The sequence below is a fragment of the Dendrobates tinctorius genome, unplaced genomic scaffold (assembly GCF_039654945.1).
Source record: "Dendrobates tinctorius isolate UK_male_01 unplaced genomic scaffold, ASM3965494v1 ptg000019l, whole genome shotgun sequence".
Taxonomy (NCBI): domain Eukaryota; kingdom Metazoa; phylum Chordata; class Amphibia; order Anura; family Dendrobatidae; genus Dendrobates; species Dendrobates tinctorius.
Genome location: NW_027361687.1, coordinates 8,940,774 through 8,948,676, shown reverse-complemented (window position 1 = coordinate 8,948,676; position 7,903 = coordinate 8,940,774). Strand labels below are relative to the sequence as shown.

The following is a 7,903-nucleotide window of genomic DNA, read 5'->3' as shown; positions in this document are numbered from 1 at the left end:
GCCTTCCTAAATGTTCCAAAAGGTTTGTAAAACTATGCTCACATTGTGATCAAATATGATATGTACATCCTTAAAAGCTCAGATATGGTATGCGTAATGCAAATGTGCAACTGGTTGCTGTTGAGACTTGGTCTGTTATATTACTCAGTTTTTCAATACAGAAAAACACCCGTAACAAACACTAATTTTATGTTGAAAGACACCCACCCATGACCTTCTTTAACTTGTTTAATAAATCAACCTTTTCCATTGCCTGTGTCAGAGACTTAATAGTCTCACTGTTCTTGCAATAATGGTGGCTTTACACAGAGAAATTTAGATCATAATTGTTTGGAAGCGAGTGACCTTTACTGTAACAACCCCCTGCACAACATGGGGAGGAGCAATCCGTAATCTGAGCCACCTTTACATAAGGCAAATAATTAACTATAATTTCCCAGTGTACCCTAAAGAATCTATTTTTGTGATCATGGTAAAACCTTATGTGCTCCGAACATGAAAAATGCCCGCCAATAGGAATCCCCCCCCAGCAGTGGCCACAGTCTTTGACAGACAGCTAGGTCAACCGTTAAAGTTTTTGAGCAGCCTGCCGCGCATGCGCGCGGCTCTCCATATACTTGTCTGAGAAAACTGAGCACTGCTGTTAGTCTCCTCATGCAATACTGGGGGCTGGCTGAGCCATTGAGTTATGAGCCAACCCCCTGCTTCTAGACTGCTGTAGAGCAGTCAGAAGCAGGGGAGACAGCACAACCCCTTTACTCACTTTAACATAAGTAAAAACATGCGTTTAACCCCTTCTTTTTTTTCAGTTCCGTTTAAGTTTAATACATTATGGGTGTTCTGTTCGTGGCATCAAATCTGTTATCATACATCTTGGATTACCTGGATATATACATCTTAAATTATACATGGAGAATAACTGTTAGGTAAGCAAAGCTGCAAAGTTCTAGTCTGCTCATCTATCCATTCCATTCTAATGATGATTATTTTAACTTTTTATAATTTTCATTTCCTTATAGCATACAAGTTGTGTTTTGAGGTTACTGCAAGAATCATTGGATGTTTGATGGATAGAGTTCATATGATCCTTCTCAACGTACTCTATTTCATTATATGATGGGTAAGTGAAATTTTTAAGGCACATATAAAAATTTTTGCATTTAATGCTGGTACTAATGTTGACATTTTACTTATTCTTTGTGTTAATTTTCCCCTGGAGCTCTGATGACAGACATGTGTTGGATACAGAGATTTGACAGGGGGAGTGGTAAAACTTAGTTGTCAATTTATTCTTTCTAAGAGGTATTACAGAAAAAGTACAATTCAGAGTTATGGGAAAAGATGCTTTGAAATTGTTATATTATGTGGAAAGCAAGAGAGCCAGACAAAATCATACATCATTGTGGGAAAAAAATACAGTAAAGCTTGTAATGTATACATTTATTTATGCTTTTATCTGCACACACTTTTATATAAAGCATGTTTTCGATCGCTAACACCTCCCCCTTGTACTTGGAGATGCTCACAGGCACATTAAGACAGAGGATATATCCTCCTTCAGCCAACAGACCTGTATTCAAAGAATGCTTCTTTTTCTTCTCTTACTATAGGAGAGCAAGCCACTACTCCGGAGATAATACAATAGAGAGCATATTGTTATACAGTAGTTAGCAACAATTGCTGCCGGTGAAAACTTTCCCTTTCTGCATTTTTATTATTCCTTGGCTGTCTTAACATTGGGTTCAATAAAAAAAATGCGAGTAACTCTTTCTGTCTATAATGGACTGCTTTGAGTTATCCTGGACTGTATCTCTATTGTAGTACTGTAAATCTGAATGTGGCAGAACAAGAGGATAAGATTAGATTGTACATCTAAATGCTACAGTTCGCGCTCTACTGTTATGGCTAAAATGTTAATGATATGGGTGCCCCCACCAGATTTTCTGCCCAGGGGCCCCCACCAACCTTAATCCGGCCCTTGGTCCTCACTGACCACAAGAATTTGATTTACCTGGAGTCGGCCAAACTCTTGAACCTTAGACAGGCTAGGTGGGCCTTGTTTTTTACTTGTTTTGATTTTGTGGTCTCTTTTCTTCCTGGCACTAAGAATGTCAAGGCTGACGCTCTCTCTAGGAGCTTCTTTGCTGATTCTCCTGTGGTGACCAAGCCTGCTACCATCTTAGGCGAAGGGGTAGTTCTTTCTGCCATCTCGCCCGATTTGAGACATGCTCTGGAAGAGTTCCAGGAGGACAAACCTGAGCATTGTCCCAGTGGAAAGTTGTATGTTCCTGACCAGTGGAAGAAGAGAGTGATGTCTGAAGTTCATTGCTCTGCATTGGCTGGTCATCCAGGTATTTTTGGTACTAGAGATCTGGTGAGTCGGTCTTTTTGGTGGCCCGCCTTGTCTCGTGATGTCAGGAATTTTGTGCAGTCCTGTGGGACTTGCTCCCGGTCTAAACCTTGTTCTCGCTCTAGTGGGTTGTTGATGCCTTTGCCGGTCCCCAGGAGGCTATGGACCCATATTTCAATGGATTTCATCTCTGATATGCCTGTCTCTCATAGAATGACTGTTATTTGGGTGATTTGTGATAGGTTCTCTAAGATGGTTCATCTTGTACCACTCCCTAAGTTGCCATCTTCCTCTGAGTTGGTGCCCCTGTTTTTGCAACAGGTGGTTCGCTTGCACAGGATTCCTGAGAACATTGTATCTGACAGAGGAGTTCAGTTTGTGTCTAGATTTTGGAGGACTTTCTGTTCCAAGCTGGGAATTCAGTTGTCCTTCTCCTCTGCTTTTCACCCTCAGACCAATGGGCAGACGGAGAGAACAAACCAGACCTTGGAGTCGTATTTGAGATGTTTTATTTCCGCTGATCAGTATGATTGGGTTTCATTTTTGCTCTTGGCCGAATTTGCTTTAAATAATAGAGCTAGTTCTGCCACTTTGATGTCACCTTTTTTTTGTAACTTTGGGTTTCATCCTCGATTTTCTTCAGGGCAGGTGGAGCCCTCTGCCTGCCCAGGTGTTGACACTGTGGTAGAGAGAATGCACCAGATCTGGGACCAAGTGGTGGATAAGTAATCTATCTCCCAGGAAAAGGCCCAGCGGTTTTCCAACTGACATAGGACCATTGGTCCCCAGTTTAAGGTTGGTGATATGGTTTGGTTATCATCAAAAAATATCGCTATGAAGGTGGCTTCTCCTAAGTTTAAGCCTAGAATTATTGGACCTTACAAGATTTTGGAGATTATTAATCCGGTCTCTTTTCGTTTGGCTCTTCCTGTCACATTTGAAATCCATAATGTGTTTCATAAGTCCTTGTTGAAAAGGTTTGCTGAACCAGTTGTTCCTGGGGTGGCACCTCCGGACCCTGTATTGGTTGAAGGTAACATGGAATATGAGGTAGAGAAGATACTGGTTTCCCGTCTGGCTAGACGGAGACTCCAGTATTTGGTTAAGTGGAAGGGTTTTGGTTAGGAGGATAATTCCTGGGTCTCTGCCTCTGATATTCATGCCAAAAGATTGGTGCGTGCCTTTCATCGGGCTCACCCTGATCGCCCTGGTGGCGTGGATGAGTGTTCGGTGACCCCTCCTCAAGGGGGAGGTACTGTTGTGAGTTCATTTTCCCCTTCACCATTGAGGTCTGATGAACTCCCTCTTCTGGTGAAGGAAGGTAGTGAGGCTGATTACCAAGCACCTGTGCAGGATGATGATGACTGGGTGACTGGAATTGCTGACTGGATATAAGGCAGCCGACACCCTTCTGCCTTGCTGGTGATCTCTCTGAGGGATTCTAGGAGACCAGTTTGATTCCTGCTCCTCAAAAGCTAAGTTTTCTGATCTGCTTTTTGCATTTGTGTTTTGGTTTTGTTTTGCCTTGTTTTTCTGGATTTCTGCCATTCCCTGCTGGGGTGAGCTGAATTCCTTTTTGCTCTGTCTTCAGAAAATACCTGAGTACTGATATAGTCTTTTTGAAGCCTAGCGTCTTCAGGGCTTTTTTCCCTATCAGTCTGTAGGCTCTTGTTTTGATAGGGTTTTGGCGGATTGCAGATAGCAGCTTTTCTATCCTTTCCTATTTAGTTAGCTTGGGCCCCATCATTTGCTCAGCCTATCTTTCTATCTGTGTGAGTGTTTGTTCATCTTGCTTCACCGTCATTATATGTTGGGGGCTGCCTATTGCTTTGGGGTCTGCTCTGGGGCAGTTTAGATTTCCCTTTCTGTCTTTAGGCTATTTAGTTCTCTGGCTGAGATCGAGGGGTCTAGGGCACCGTAGGAACCCCCCACGGCTACTGCTAGTTGTTGTTGATAGGTTCAGGGGTCTGCAATCCGATAGCTGCCAACTTCTCTGGTTTTCTGGACTTAGCTAGTATTTCTGTTTTTGCCTCCTACGGTGACTCATTCATAACAGCCTCCACTTCGGCACCCGTTAGGAGCATTCCTCTTCCAAAAACCAAAACGGGTGCTCCCAAGACTTGCAGTGCATGGTCCTTTTTTGACACAGTTGCAGATGACATTTGCTTTGTCAAATGCAAGCTGTGTCATCAGAAAGTCAAAAGAGGGAAAAGTGTCAGCAACCTCAATACCACAAATATGTGGAAACGTGCGGACCAAGCACGTGGTGGAGTCACAAAGACACACTGAAGACGTAGGCCAACCTACAGCACCACCTACCACCTCTTCCGCTCGTGTTGTAGCTTCTTCCTCCAGCTCACACACAGCTGGTTCGGCTTCCTCACTGGATCGCCATGGAAGAACCTCTGGCACTGTTGTCCAGAGTCCCAGTGACATTCCACCCAAAGCACCATGTTCCCATTAATCCTCACACTCCCAGGCCACTCTACAGTCATCGGTAGCACAGACATGGGAGAAATGGTGGCCATACTCGGCAAACCATCCCCGAGCACAGGCTCTGAATGCTGGCATTGCCAAATTACTGGCCCTTGAAATGCTCTCATTCAGGCTGGTGGAGACTGACACCTTCCGGAACTTCATGGCATTGGCAGTCCCACAATACACCATGCCCAGCCGCTTTTATTTCAGCAGGCAAGCCGTCCCTGCCCTGCAAAAGCATGTGGAGGCAAAAATTAAACATGCGCTACTAAACGCCGTCAGTAGCAAGGTCCACCTGACCACCGATGCGTGGACCAGTACCCATGGACAGGGACGATACATTTCCCTCACTGCCCATTGGGTCAATGTTGCGGAGCCAGGTACAGATCTTGAGAGTGGCACTGTACATGTTCTGCCAACTCCAAGGATTGCCAGAATCCAGTCTGTACACATTGACTCCTCCTCATACTCCAGTTCCTCAGAATCAGCGCTGCAGGAGCCTGTAACGACCGATATGAGCACAGCCATGGCCAAACGTCAACAGGCCGTACTCAAATTAATTTCTTTGGGGAATCGAAGCCACACAGCACAGGAGCTCTGGAATGCCATCAAGCAGGAGAGCGACGTGTGCTTTCTGCCAGCGAATCTCTAGCCAGGCTTGGTAGTGTGTGACAATGGCCGAAATCTGGTGGCAGCTCTGGCCCTAGGCAACCTCACTCACATCCCATTACTGGCACATGTGCTCAACTTGGTCGTGCAGAGCTTTGTGAGGGAATATCCGGATCTTGATGCACTGCTGCACAAGGTTCGCATAGAGTGTGCTCACTCGCGGCGTTCCAGCATGGCAAGATCGCGCATTGCAGCTCTGCAGTGCCGATTCCGCCTTCCGGAACATCGCATCATATGTGACCTACCCACCAGGTGGAGTTCAACGTACATATGTTGGAACGGTTGTGTGAGCAGCAGGCAGCAGTCATGGAGTACCAGCTGCATCAGGCGCAAACAAGTCGCACTGTGAGCTGGTCACAATTCACCACCACTGATTGGGCCTCTATGAAGGACATCTGCCTCGTTTTGCGTGCCTTCGATGATTCCACGAAGATGGCGAGTGCAGATGATGCACTAGTCAGCATGACTGTCCCCCTTATCTGCCTGCTTCAAGAAACACTGCAAGCACTAAGGGAGGTTTTGGAAGAGGTGGCGGATGAGGAGTCACAAATGCCACCTGCTTCTGGACAGTCTGCGCTACATGGTTCCTCACAAAGGCCTAGGCATGGGAAACTTTGTGAGGAGGATGAGAAGGAGTCAATGGAGGAGGAAGACATCTCTCCAGAGGAGGGAGGTACACAATGCTCTAGTCAGTATGTACAGCGAGGGTGGGGTGATGCAGAGCAGGTAGAGATGACGCTTCAAGCATGGGACAGCATTTCTTGGGCAGTTGGGAGTCTGCAGCACATGGTTGATTTCATGCTGCAGTGCCTGAGAAAAGACCGCCGCATAGCCCACATTCTCAACACGGCTGATTATTGGGTGTACACCCTCCTAGATCCTCGCTACCAGGACAACTTACAAAGCCTCATAACACCGTTGAACCAGGAGCGTAAAATGCGGGAGTACCAAGAGACACTGGTGCATTCCATCATGTTCTCCATTCCACCCGAGAGCAGTGCTGCTAGTGCTTTACAAAGCAGCTCTGTGCGTCGAGGCAGTGGAGGAAGCTCGAAGCTCTGCACAAAGAGGGAGCAGAGGCAGTGCCTCAGCACAAGGCAAGACCAGTATGGCCCAACTGTGGCAAAGTTTTGTGTGCCCGCCACAAATGTCTACACCATCACAGCAGGAGGCAACGTTTCCGTCAGATAGTGACAGACTACATGTCTTGCCCTGTCAGTGTACTCCCAGACGGCTCTTCCCCCTTCAAGTTTTGGGTCTCTAAGCTGGATACATGGCCAGAGCTTAGCCAGTATGCACTGGAGGTGTTGGCTTGCCCTGCTGCCAGTGTATTATCGGTGTATTTCTAGTAGTGGGAATGTGGACAGAACAGGAGACAATGCCGGACACACATCAGGGGATCAGCTGATGTTACTGAACCCCAGTAACACAGGAACAAGTGTTGATTGTGCAGACGCCACTTCTGAGCAGCAACTGGCGGGGTTGGAGGCCAGGGAAAATATATTAGAGACAGAGTGGGGCCAGAGGCCTAGTTGGAGCACGTTTAAAATCAGTAGTAGTCTACAACAGATATGAAACTTGATGAAATTAGGCCTCAGCCTTCACAGATTCACCCTGGGCTCCAACATCACCAGTTGTTGCTTGGAAGTGCCGTCCGCACAGAGAAAAACACTAGCTCCTGTGTCAGTGGGGTTCAGTAACGTCAGCTGCTCCCCTGCTGTGTGGACGGCAATATCTCCTGCTGCCTCCACATTCAAATTAGATCATATTTTCAACTTGCTCCAAGTAGGCCTCAGCCTGCTGCATGATTGATCCTGGGTTTCAACACAGCCAGTTTTCACTTGAAGTGCCGTCCGCACAGAGAAAAACACTAGCTCCTGTGTCAGTGGGGTTCAGTAACGTCAGCTGCTCCCCTGCTGTGTGGACGGCAATATCTCCTGCTGCCTCCACATTCAAACTAGATCATATTTTCAACTTGCTCCAAGTAGGCCTCAGCCTGCTGCATGATTGATCCTGGGCTTCAACACAGCCAGTTGTCGCTCGGAAGTGCTGTCCACACAGAGAAAAACACATGCTCCTGTGTCAGTGGGGTTCAGTAACGTCAGCTGCTCCCCTGCTGTGTGGACGGCAATATCTCCTGCTGCCTCCACATTCAAACTAGATCATATTTTCAAATTGCTCCAAGTAGGCCTCAGCCTGCTTCATGATTGATCCTGGGCTCAACACAGCCAGTTGTTGATCGTAAGTGCCGTCTGCACAGAGAAAAACACATGCTCCAGTGTTAGTGGGGTTCCGTAATGCCTGCTGCTCCCCTGCTGTGTGGACGTCAATATGTCCTGCTGCCTCCTCATTTAAACTAGATCACATATAAAACTTGCTTCAATTAGGCCTCAGTCTGCTCCATGA

The 7,903-nt window shown here is 46.6% G+C and overlaps 1 long non-coding RNA gene across 1 annotated transcript; it reads left to right on the top strand.

Annotated features, from left to right (window-relative positions):
• The first annotated feature begins 814 nt into the window (after positions 1-814).
• Positions 815-2,598, top strand: LOC141082683 (uncharacterized). The gene is made up of 3 exons (XR_012230546.1): positions 815-926; positions 1,020-1,120; positions 1,611-2,598. It is a non-coding gene; the product is annotated as an uncharacterized lncRNA (long non-coding RNA).
• Positions 2,599-7,903: the final 5,305 nt, after the last annotated feature.